The 12,067-nt window shown below is 34.5% G+C and overlaps 1 pseudogene; it reads left to right on the top strand.

Annotated features, from left to right (window-relative positions):
• The first annotated feature begins 1,782 nt into the window (after positions 1-1,782).
• LOC149789228 (dolichyl-diphosphooligosaccharide--protein glycosyltransferase subunit KCP2 pseudogene) lies at positions 1,783-2,331 on the top strand (annotated as a pseudogene).
• Positions 2,332-12,067: the final 9,736 nt, after the last annotated feature.

Below are 12,067 nucleotides of genomic sequence, written 5' to 3'. Positions count from 1 at the left end.
AACTATTACTGGAGTTACTATTATTTGCATTGGAAACAGAGGTACAACTTTCCAACACGAAGGGAATGTTAACAATAAAAGGAGATTATACATTATCTCAGACATTAATGATATGTGCAAATACACTTTCTAAGAATATAAGATGACAGGTAGTCAGGATTGTTTCACTACCCACCTCTTGTTGATAACGTTTGTCCTGGAACTTTTATTAGTTTGTTAAATAAAGGTTGTGTGTTCATATATCTATTCAAAATTCGATGATACTGATTCAAATACATGGAGTATCATGTTGCAACATACATCTTACTCAAATTTGATAATATTTTGACTACAAAGGATATAAGTATGGGTGAAGAAGAATACCATTTGAACCTTATACCAATATATAATATTCCACTCGCACATTCACACACACACACACACATAGTTATCCAATTATCATGGCAAGTATGTTTGCCTGTCACATGAAAGACTGGGGTTCAATTCCCCGCTTGAGAGCCAATTAATAATGCCGGAAACACAGTGTCGTGTGATGGTTTTTTAATTACACATTTGTTTTTTAAATTGAACTTTAAATGACCATCTAAAATCAAATTTGGTTGTCCGCCTGAGCCAATGATAATGAATGAAATGATAGAAAAAGAAGAAGAAAATTTTGGGAATAATAATTATTAACACTAATATTAAAGAAATTGCCTAATTCCACTTTTGTTAACAACTACATGCATCATAGTATCATTAGTTTCCTTTGTGTTTGCTTTTTATTTGCTCCTTTGTGAAGTGTTTTCTTCCTTGTTGAAACGGAATGAATGAAATTATGATTGAAATATCTTTCAATCGGTGAAATAAAGGTAAGCCTTGTTTGTCTGGTGTGAACTACACTTTCCAGAGTCGCAACTGATACAAATTCTGATAAAATAATTAAACCGCATGATCCATTCGCGAAAAGATTATAACTCATAATTGCTTGGAACTTTCTCTTCCACATGGAACCAGCCCCATGCTTCAAGTGGAGTATAGCTCATAATATCACCGTTAGGAATAGCAATTCATTAGACCTAGTACTTATGATTAGGTTCGGTCAATCATTTATATTTCATATCTTTACAATACAAATTTTTACATTCTGAACACAAATGCCGGTTATTCCATAGAAACCTCACGTGAAAACGCCTGATGCTTAATTTGGACGCTTAAGGGAGGAGGCGCTTTTAAGTAATTATATGGGAAGATGAAGTGAAGCCAGATCTATTCCAGTCGCATGTCACCTCCAGATGCATAAGGTGCATATATATATATATATATATATATATATATATATATATATATATATATATATATATATATATATATATGTATGTAGGTATGTATGTATGTATTTGCATACATATATATGATTCATAGTCTAAATACGGTATATCTAAATGGTCTAAATTCTAAAACTCTATTCGATTATCATTAATACACCTTTTTTAATTATGTCCCCTGTTTTCAATGAGCTAAAATATTGTTATATTATTCTAATTTACAGAATAACTTTACTAGTGAAAGTATAAACTAATGTCATACAAATAAGTTTACTAATACCTTAAAAATGTAGGGGCATTTTAAATTAATTCTCAATACATTATGATTAATTATTAATATAAAATGTTTTTATTTTATCTTTATTAGTATTAAGCACACCATAATTTTTTATTATAAAATTTGTGTTCTGATGAAATCCCGAACATTTGTCGCTAATATTTCTAGGTAAAATATATTACTTTTAAAAACAATTGGTCGTACCGGAAGCTGGTTGGCACTATCAGAATCCACGTACCGGTATAAAATTTTATAGAAACATGGTTGTCTCCAGTAAGCCCTCTTTTGTTCTGTCAACAACCCTGACAGTTGTACTATTTGCTGGGATGCAGATGTTCCGCAATCAGCTGGCTGCCACAGAATACATGACCATTGTTGGGGGTCTTCTAGGCTCATTCCTGTTTATTCTTGTTCTAACTGCCATTGCCAATTTTGACACCATGACATTTGGATCTCAGTTTCAGGCTAAACTTTTTCCAGAAGTAACTTTTCGCTTGGTGATTGCCATGGCTGCCTCAGGTCTAGTTCACAGAGTGTGTGTAACAACATGTTTTATATTTTCCATGGTAGCTCTGTACTACATCAACAAAATCTCCCAAGCTAAATATGGAGCACCTGTAGCTCCTGTGCCAGTGAAACAAACACCAAAGAAGAAGAAGTAAAAGATATATATTGAAAAGAGAACTGATATTCACTGCATATATGCATTTCTCTTTCATATCATAATTATTGTAATAAAAAAAGTTGGCAATTTATAAAAAAAAAAAAAAAAAAAAAAAAAAAAAAATTAAAAACAATGTGCATTATACATAATACAATTATTTATAAAACTGTTTATCTCGGTTTATTCATAAATTTTTGATATAGTTTTCAATAGAGATATATGCATCTTTAAGATCCAGTTTTGTATATGCATGTATTAAATTAAATTTATATGTACTATATATAAATATTATTCGTTAAAGAATAAAACAGTTTGATTAAAAATGTAAGCAATGGCGTCATCTTGTTTATGTCATGTTGTTTATATTATAATCTCAAGGGTCTGGACAATTACTCAGCATTTTAGCTTTCTTTTTCAGACCTTGAAACTACGAAAGTTCAACTGACTCTATCAATAGAGGTAAAACAACAATAAAGAAAGATTAAAATTCAGGACAGATTTATTCAATAATTCCTCATCTGTAAAACACTGCACCCTTTTACCAGTTCACAGATTCAAATTGTGCGTACAGAAATATACCAGTAGATAGAACCATTGTGGATATATCTCAATTATCTAAACAAATTCATAATTTACTAAAACTAAGTCTGAGTGTTCAAAATGTCATCTGGCCAAATTATGTTATTTGAAATAAGAAGTTCTGAATGTCGGAATCGAAATTTGGTTTCCGAAATTCGTGTGTATAAAATTCGTCTGCCTATGAAAACTTGTAGTTTAAAGTCTAAGTTCCAAATTATTCTTTTAAATTTCATACATGAATTTTTCCTTTTACAAAAATCACCTGTCATTTTTCCTAATCAATCTTTTTTCTCAAATCTTTATTCTAGGGCTTAAGCTTGACCAGTACTTTCCTAGATTCCTTTTCCAGCTGCCCCCCTTATCTTCCTACCACTATCTGTCCCCAAATTGGAACAACGACGCTTTTTATATACAGGTTTCGACCGAGTACGCTTTATGGTAAACGAAACAATGATTGGTGGGTAGTGAAATCGATCGGCCAATCCAGATCGACCATGCTGACGGAACATGACCTCACGACAGTAATACACACAACTCCGTGATATAATTCTTCTAATTTAACTTGATATTAGACAATATGATCAGGCATAACACAAACTGTTCCGAATATATAATTCTCATCTTCGAATGTTTGTGCAGGTAATTTAAGTTTAAAATCTTGTATTGTTGTACAAAATACGCAAACGGGTAACGAGCATTTCGGTGTACGAGGGGATATCTCAAAATGGCTACGCTCGACTTCATCAACCTGTTGTGGCTAAAATCAGCTGATCGGAGGATACACGAAGCAGCAATATCATTGAAACAGAATATGTTTAATGACGTAAACAATGATATTGAATTCAGTCTAATGAAGCAATAAAGCGAAACCGGTCACACATTATATGTGTTGGTGTTGTTTTTTTATATTATATTATATTATATTATATTATATTATATTATATTATATATACATTAAAAATAATATGGCTTTTAAAGTGTAGGTATAAAGGAAATTGATATGCCAATACTATTGGTATATCAAATTGTGATCCGCCCATGGCGCAATAATACGAATAAAATAAACATTCTTTCAACTGCAGGCCTATAAATCAATGATGAATATCCACTCAATAATCATAAATGACATATGAAAAATAACGATAAAAAGTATTAATAGTCCCCGTTTTCTAAATGAAATTAAAATGGTACACAATTTCATCGGAATCCTTTCTTGTTTCCGTTCCCCTCTCCCCTTTCGTGAGTAAGTGAGAAAATACGACAAAATCTGAAGTGAGAGACAAAAACAAATTGCGCTGGATGAGAATATTAAAACTGAACTTTTACCAAATGACCTACTATAATATGGTTCGTGGTAATGGTATGTTTACACTTTCCTTTGGATCTATGTACATTGTTCATAATATTAATGTTACACAGTTTCAATAGCCAGTCGGCACTATATCTTAAATTTGCCGGTTACGAGACACACATACTGTATCCTATTTAATGGGCTGTTGTTGTTGTTGATTCTGAAACCTATTATTATATTCTAAAACTCGATTATCAATTATTAAATATGACAATGTTTAAACAAATAAAAACATTGGGGATTCGTGCTTGTTTTATACGACACTGTATCTGGACCTATGAATGATGGTTATGTCAAACCGTCCAGAGAGAGAGAGAGAGAGAGAGAGAGAGAGAGAGAATCTTATAGTTCTTATTAATGTTCATTAGAGCAGAATAATGGCAGATAAACTGTACATATGATTATATATTTTAATTACCTCTTGTTGGTTCGTCATTTTGCTTAGTTTCTGTTCCACGCTAATTTCCATACGCCGGTACGCGAATGCATAATGTTTACGTTCAGTGTACAAGAGGCTAACCGTGTTTGTAGCGCACTACTTTCTACATAAAAACCAACTTTCGTGTTTAAATCATAGCATGTATCTTATATTGATTTCATTAATGTGAATGAAAACAGAAACTCAAATACAAACCAATAAACTTATGAATTTGCGTATGTGATTGTGAACAATAACAACAGGCGTGGAACTACATTTTGAAGCGGACACACTCGCAGGGATGTGAGGAGTTCCATAAACAGTTGCCCGGAGCATATCTTAACACCGTTCAAAGGGCAATTATGTTTATTTCTATGTTACATAAATAAAATATATGTATAGTATGCAAGCTGTATCAATGATATACCACTCGCTGTATAAATGTTTCAAAAAGCCTCGTTTCATTGTATTGATAAAATGTATACATCTCGTGGTATATCATAGATACAGCGTACATACTATAGACACACACACACACACACACACACACACACATATATATATATATATATATATATATATATATATATATATATATATATATATATATATATATATATATATATATATATATATATATATATATATATCACCGCAAAATCAAATATCCAAATGTTGACTGCACCAGCATGTGTAAAACACTCCGGCATTGTTTCTATAAAGGTAAAGTGGTATTTGCCGCTGCATCCACCAATGAAATGTTCACCAACGAATATTTTACGCCAAAATTAACTCATTTGAGACAAGTCGGTCTTGACTGTTGTTCTACAAGAACGTACTTGTTCGGATAACAAGGCAAAAGCGATTATTTGATACAAAGTGTACATGCATAATTGGTTTGTGTTTATACCCGAAGTGTGCTAAAACATCGGAACGCACAATCACCGGAGACACAACAATTCCCAACACGGAGAAACTTTTAATAACTGCATTACAGTATTACCAGTAAAAATGGTAATTGGCTAGGTGTGCGTGTGTGTATTGCACCTTGATGTGAATATTCAGGACAGGTTCTGCCACTCGTGTAATTGAACAACTCGATTACGTATTTAATAGAAGAACATTGATAGACCATCAATGTTACCAATCGAGGTGGGGTCGAAGCGGAACAACAGCTGCTCGATGAAATCACACGAAGAACCGCTTTGATCGTGAAATACAAACGCGCTCTCTTTTTGGTTGTAGAAGCTATTTGTGGTCTTGCTGCCGTGATATCTGTTGTTCGTTGCGTGGCTGGATTCGCAACCACAACAACTAAGGTAGATATGAATTGTTGTCGGAGTTAGATCTATAGTAACCGGTTTCTCTGGTGCTGCTAGCAAATTAATTTCGGTGTGACTACATTTACGATACGTGTCTATTCCAAACTGATTGCTATGGAAGAAAATGCTCTTAAAAAAATTAGTAAACTATATTCGTTTCTGTCATGGATAAAATAATTGGCGTGGTCGAGTTAAAAACTGTAGTAGCTGAAATGGAAAATTACCGACAACTTTGAGCATATAAAAGGAACCGCGTAGCGGATGTCCAAACAATACAAGTCGAGCAAAAAGTCCACCGTAGTAGTGTCAAAAGTGGTTTTGCTAGTTATTACTGTATGAATCTAGCTGCTGGCTTGCGCCTTTTCACTTTATTGGTCTATTAATGCTGAAAATCCACAGGTTTCACATCGTGTATGACTTGCCTACTAAGTGAATAAAAGTCATGGGGGATAGCTGATGCGACCTGGAAAATTAAGAACTATCCAAAACTGGAATAATAACACTATTGTTTCAATGAACGTCGCCATTATTTAATATTAAACATTGCGAAAAAAGTTTGAAAATAGTAGCACAACTGACCATTCATTTGTAATGACCTAATGACTGAGAGAGATCAATACAATAGGCATAATTATGCACAGCGACTGTATATCATTCAACTGGGTGTTGATATTTTAAAGTTGAGGACTGAATCTGTGAGACAATTTAAGCTGCATCTAATTTGCACTCAGCGTCCACGGCTTATATATATCCAAAGAATGAGAAAGTTTTAATATTAGGAAAATGTATCCAAAATAAATGTTTTATATGGTGGCACAACTAAGCATTCATTTACACTTCCCTAGTGACTACAGTAGTCAACGACTAAGCTTGCGACTAAACGTGTGCAAAACAATAAGCTGATGTATAGCTTTTCCAAGCAAATGTGACTATCTATGAAAATACATTGGCCAAATTCAAAATATAACATCGGGTATAAGCGGCAAAAAGTGTGGCATATTTGGGCACATATGATGCATATGATTCAATTTTCTATTCGTCGTTTAAATTTGATTTCCGTATCTGTGAGTATTTCTTATAGGTTCATCTTTGCTTTTAAGAGAACAATAGAAACAACAGCACATTAAGAGTTAAAATATTTGCTATATATAGTTGGATGCTTTCTTTTCTAGCAATATTGATAGAGGCGATGACAGTCAGCATGCATTAGGCAAAACATCACATGACAAATTGTGACGAACCATAGTGGAAATAGCATCTGCCCAGAAACCCTCTTAAGTCGCGACAACTGCTTGGTGTCAGAACGTTCTCACCACAGAGTATAGTGCATCCTATTGCACTCAGATTGCTCAGCAATCGAACGAGGGTCATTGATTTTTGATTGCCGTTTTGTTGTATTATTTAAAGTACCTTGACATCAAGATTGCCCAAGGATTAACAGCGGTATACATTGCTCTCATGCTGTGTTAGTATCATGTGCGTTGGATGCACGATGCAAATAATACCCATGATAACCTTATATACAATTCAGTAATGAACTTGGACACGTGGCCATATAAATATGTTGGTTTGAGGTTATCATAATGAGAATTAAAATCTAATTTTCCAAAAGTTTACTTTTTTCGACTCAACTATACATAATAGCTACTTTACGCATTTATGTTTATAACTGTCGTTGTGTAACTAGAAATATACTAAATGGAAGAACTGCATGCGATATTTCTGATATTTGTTTTCTACAAGAATTCAGTCTAGTCGACAGTAAGTTTGACAGCCTTTCTTCAGTGCAAGAGGAGTTCTATTGATCAGGGAATCACCGAGTGCATCTTCAAAAGATATTCACATAGGTAGACCTTACGGGGGAATTTAGGTATTATATCGTAGATATCTTTTATAAGTATTAAAGACGTACAACACCTCGATGATCCCATATTAATATGTCTTATTATTAAGACAGGCGATTCATTTTTACATTTTGTAAATGCTTATTTACCGTGTCACCTCGTTGAACTGTTTGGGGAATGTGTCAATAATTTGGGTAAAATTAATTTTATTGCAGAAAACGCTAATGCACCAACTGTTTATGTGCTAGGTGATTGGAATGCTAATAGATTCACATCCACTTGACTGGAAGATGAACTGCGTATATTGTGTGATGACTATGGTTATATCATATCGGACTTTAATTTGAATTATGCTCCACCATCTGCTTTCTTATTAAACAAGATAGAGATCCCATACTGTTCCTGTAACTGGCAAATCTGTAGTAATGAGGTACATATGAAACAGATTAATGGATTTTACACATATATAGTAAAACGTGCCCAACACTGGCGAATGTGAGCAAGTAAATCCAAACCTGGTTACAAGGGTATACCAGGCGATTAGCTGTATCAAAAAGCTTCACTACTTTGTACGAAATGCTTATCTTATATTGCCTGATGTCGGTATGCCCTTAGAATATTTAAGATTAAAAAATTAAGTCATAAAACTAACACGCTTGCAAATAAATTTGAAAATTTAGACCATCTTGAATTCTAGAAGCATGTTAAATACAATTCTACTACAACTTCCGTTTGACTACCAATCTGTATTGATGGCAATCAGCACCAAAATAACAAACGCAGCATGTGTAAAAATCATTTGCAAGCCTTATTCAAATGTGTTAAAAGCGATTCCAATTAGGCGTTTGTTTGTTCAGTATTCAAGGCCCGATTCTAGCTTCACTGAAATAATTTTATTAGCAAATATTCAAGGTGCCATATATAAAATAAAGGAGGGTAAGTGTCTAGGATCCGATTGCTTATATTTGGAATATTATACATTTGCGGAGATTACACTTCATGCTCTTTTGACGATATATTTTAACTGTATGCTTGTACATATCTTTGTTCCAGACGATTTCATTAACGAGATTTCTCTTGCTAGTGAAAAGTACAATTGATATCCTGGCAGACAAAACTAAGTATAGACCTATATGTTGTTAAAGAAGTATATCAAAAAATCTTTGAATGCATTGTACGCCAACGATGTGAAATCACAACATATGATAATCAGTTTGATTTTAATAAACAACATTCAGGAGACGTTGACTCTGTGCCATTAAGGAAACTGTCAACTTTTATGCAGAAAATGGTAGCCGTTTGTGTAGTTGCATCCTTTTCTCAACGCCAGTAAGTCATGTAATAGAGTCAAGGACTGTACGCTCTTTAAAATGTTGTTCGATGTTCAATTACCCGTCTACATAGTTCTCGCCCTAATTAACAGGCACGATAAAAAGTTGCACTATGTGCATTGGGGAGATGCAGTATCCAGATCCTTCCACGTAAACAATGGGCACGTTAAGGAGGCGTTTCATCGCTTTTGATATTATATATATATATATATATATATATATATATATATATATATATATATATATATATATATATATATATATATATATATAAACGAGGTAAATTGTAAGTTGGGTCAGTGTCACGTGGGTTCAAATTTTACCATTAAATCTTTTCTTCAGAGAAAGTGTAATTTTGCTGATGGTATGTCATCGATAAGTTCTTCTATCTCAGGTTTAAATAACTTATTAAGGATAAGTGAACATTACGCATTTGAGAATACTATCGTCTATAATACGCACAAATGGGGATGCATGGTCTTTCAGTCAACTTATTTCAAATTATCATTTCCTCCCGCTGTGCCTTTTAATATCCATGGTCAAACATACGTCACCAGTTATAATATTTGGATAAAATTTTAAAATCTATCCCTAAGTTGATGAAGATATGATGAGACATGTACTAGAACAAATATGCTTCCACGTAAATGTAGAAACTGTCCTTTAAATATCAGAATCAGATTATTCAAATCTCATTGCTACAAAACATATTACGCTTCTCCATTGACAAAATTTAGTGAATGAATTGCAAGAAAACTGGTTATCGGTTATAGTAATAGTCTTCGTTTTCTAATAAACTTTCTAAGATTGAACAGTACCTCTACAATGTTTGTAAACTATAATATACTGAGTTTTGAAGACGTAATGAGAAAGTTGATGTTCACAATAATAACAAGTAAGTAGTAAATGGGGATACTATACGTACAATGGGAATTAGCATTACAGACCCCCTTGGGAACATATACGTACAAGGGGAATTTAACATGGCGAAAAATCGTGGGAACATATACGTACAAGGGGAATTTAACATGGGAATAAATCGTGGGAACATATACGTACAAGGGGAATTTAACATGGGAATAAATCGTGGGTTAATATACGTACAAGGGGAATTTAACATGGGATTTTTTTTTAAAAATTTTTTAAAAAAAAAAAAATAAAATAAAATAAAAAAGGGGTAGGCAATGGAAAGGCTATCTCTTTTCGAGAAATATGGCTGGCCCTGAAAAGGGCCTTTGGGTTTATGTTAATGTATTCATTAACATAAATGGCACCGCATTGGTCTTCTTCTTGTCCTTAGGCTGCGTCTCACTGTGGGCCCGTAAATTAGCACTCTTTTCAGGCATCCTTGCCTCTCCACGTAAATCCTACGTATCCACAGGCTGGTGTTTGTCCTGTGGACAACGGTCCACTTGGATCGGACATACATGAGCAAGTCTGTCCGAAACATCATGGAAGACACAAGGGTGGATGACTCAACTGTAGTCCACATCTTGAAGCGACGAGAACAGGTGAATCAATGCATTGAACGGCGCTTATTTATAGGCGGAGGTAGGATTGAAACGGATTGAGTTCATTCACCAATCCGAACACGCGTTACAGAATTCAGTCAGCCCGCATCCAATCCGAAGAGAGCAGTCTGTGACGTCACGTAGTCTATATAGATTCGCTAGCGCTTGTGTGCAGTCAATCTATGCGACAGTCATTCAACATGACGGAAACTCAGAAAACGATCCAATGGGGTGCACCAGCAGGGGAGACTGCCCAAGGGAACTCGGACTTACTTTCAGAAGAGGTGAATTGGGATTTTGTGGATTTTCTCTCCTCGCAAGAATTTGTTCCGGAACCTTCGTTACCTTCTTCATTACCGCAAGTGGAGAATTTTAGACAGAGACAGAAAGAAGAATTGGAGAAATTTATACAACGACAAAAGGAAGCGGAACAGACTTTTCTCCTACAGCAACAGCAACAAGAAGAAGAGGTAAGAAAAAAACAACAGCAAGAAGAAGTAGCAGCAAAGAAACAAGAGGGTGAAAATCAAACGGTCACGGTACTGTTGGACATTTTAGCGGAGTTAAGAAGTCTGAAACAAATGTATCAGACTTCTTTATCACGACCGAAGAGAATACGACCTTCCCGAGCTAAACACGTCAACCCTGTGACTAAGCCTACCGTACCACCCTTAGTGATTTCAACCCAATCATTATCATCATCATCAACATTACGCAGTCCAGAAGTAGGCCTTGGCCGTGGCAAAGGCATAAGGCAGTTAAAGTTGATTGGTTAAACTCACCCCTTCACCATGAAGAAAAAAGGCCCTTTTCAGGGCCACCCACATTTCTCGAAAAGAAATACAATTTCAATTTGCCAATAACTCAAAAATTAACCCCACCCATTTTACCCTTATAGTACGTGTCTGTGTATGAGTGCGTGAGTGTACGTTCTTATTTTAAAATCATAACTCAAAGACACTTACCTTATATCATTAATTTATTCTTTTATCCATTTTTTACAATTCAATTCACAATTCACAACGCAACACTTTAATGAAAAGTTCATTGACTTCTTCTGTCTCCTTGTTTAGTCTCTCTGTTTTTTGAATTTCTTCACTGTCACACTCTTTTCCTCTTCTTCCTCCTCACTTTCTTCCCTTCTTCTTTTCTTCTCCTGTTTCTTTTTCTTCACCTGTCTGCTTTCTTCCTCTGAAGAATCCCTCTCTTCCTCTGAAGAACCCCTCTCTTCTTCTGAAGAAGCCCTCTTTTCTTCTGATTCCTCTTGTTTCTTTTTTGGGCAATCTGGAGACCAATGTCCTTTTTCTTTACAATAATAACAGGTATCTTGACTTTTGTCTTTTTTATCCCCTGTTTTTTTTCTTTTTTGACGGTCTGGACACTCTGAAGACCAATGCCCTTTCTTCTGACAGATATAGCAAGTATCTTGACTTTTATCTCTAAAGGAAGGAGAGTAGTCCGTA

Source organism: Sinohyriopsis cumingii, chromosome 11 (assembly GCF_028554795.1).
Source record: "Sinohyriopsis cumingii isolate HCF-2022 chromosome 11, ASM2855479v2, whole genome shotgun sequence".
Taxonomy (NCBI): domain Eukaryota; kingdom Metazoa; phylum Mollusca; class Bivalvia; order Unionida; family Unionidae; genus Sinohyriopsis; species Sinohyriopsis cumingii.
The sequence above is the reverse complement of the archived record's forward strand: the minus strand, read 5'-3'. Positions and strand labels throughout refer to the sequence as shown.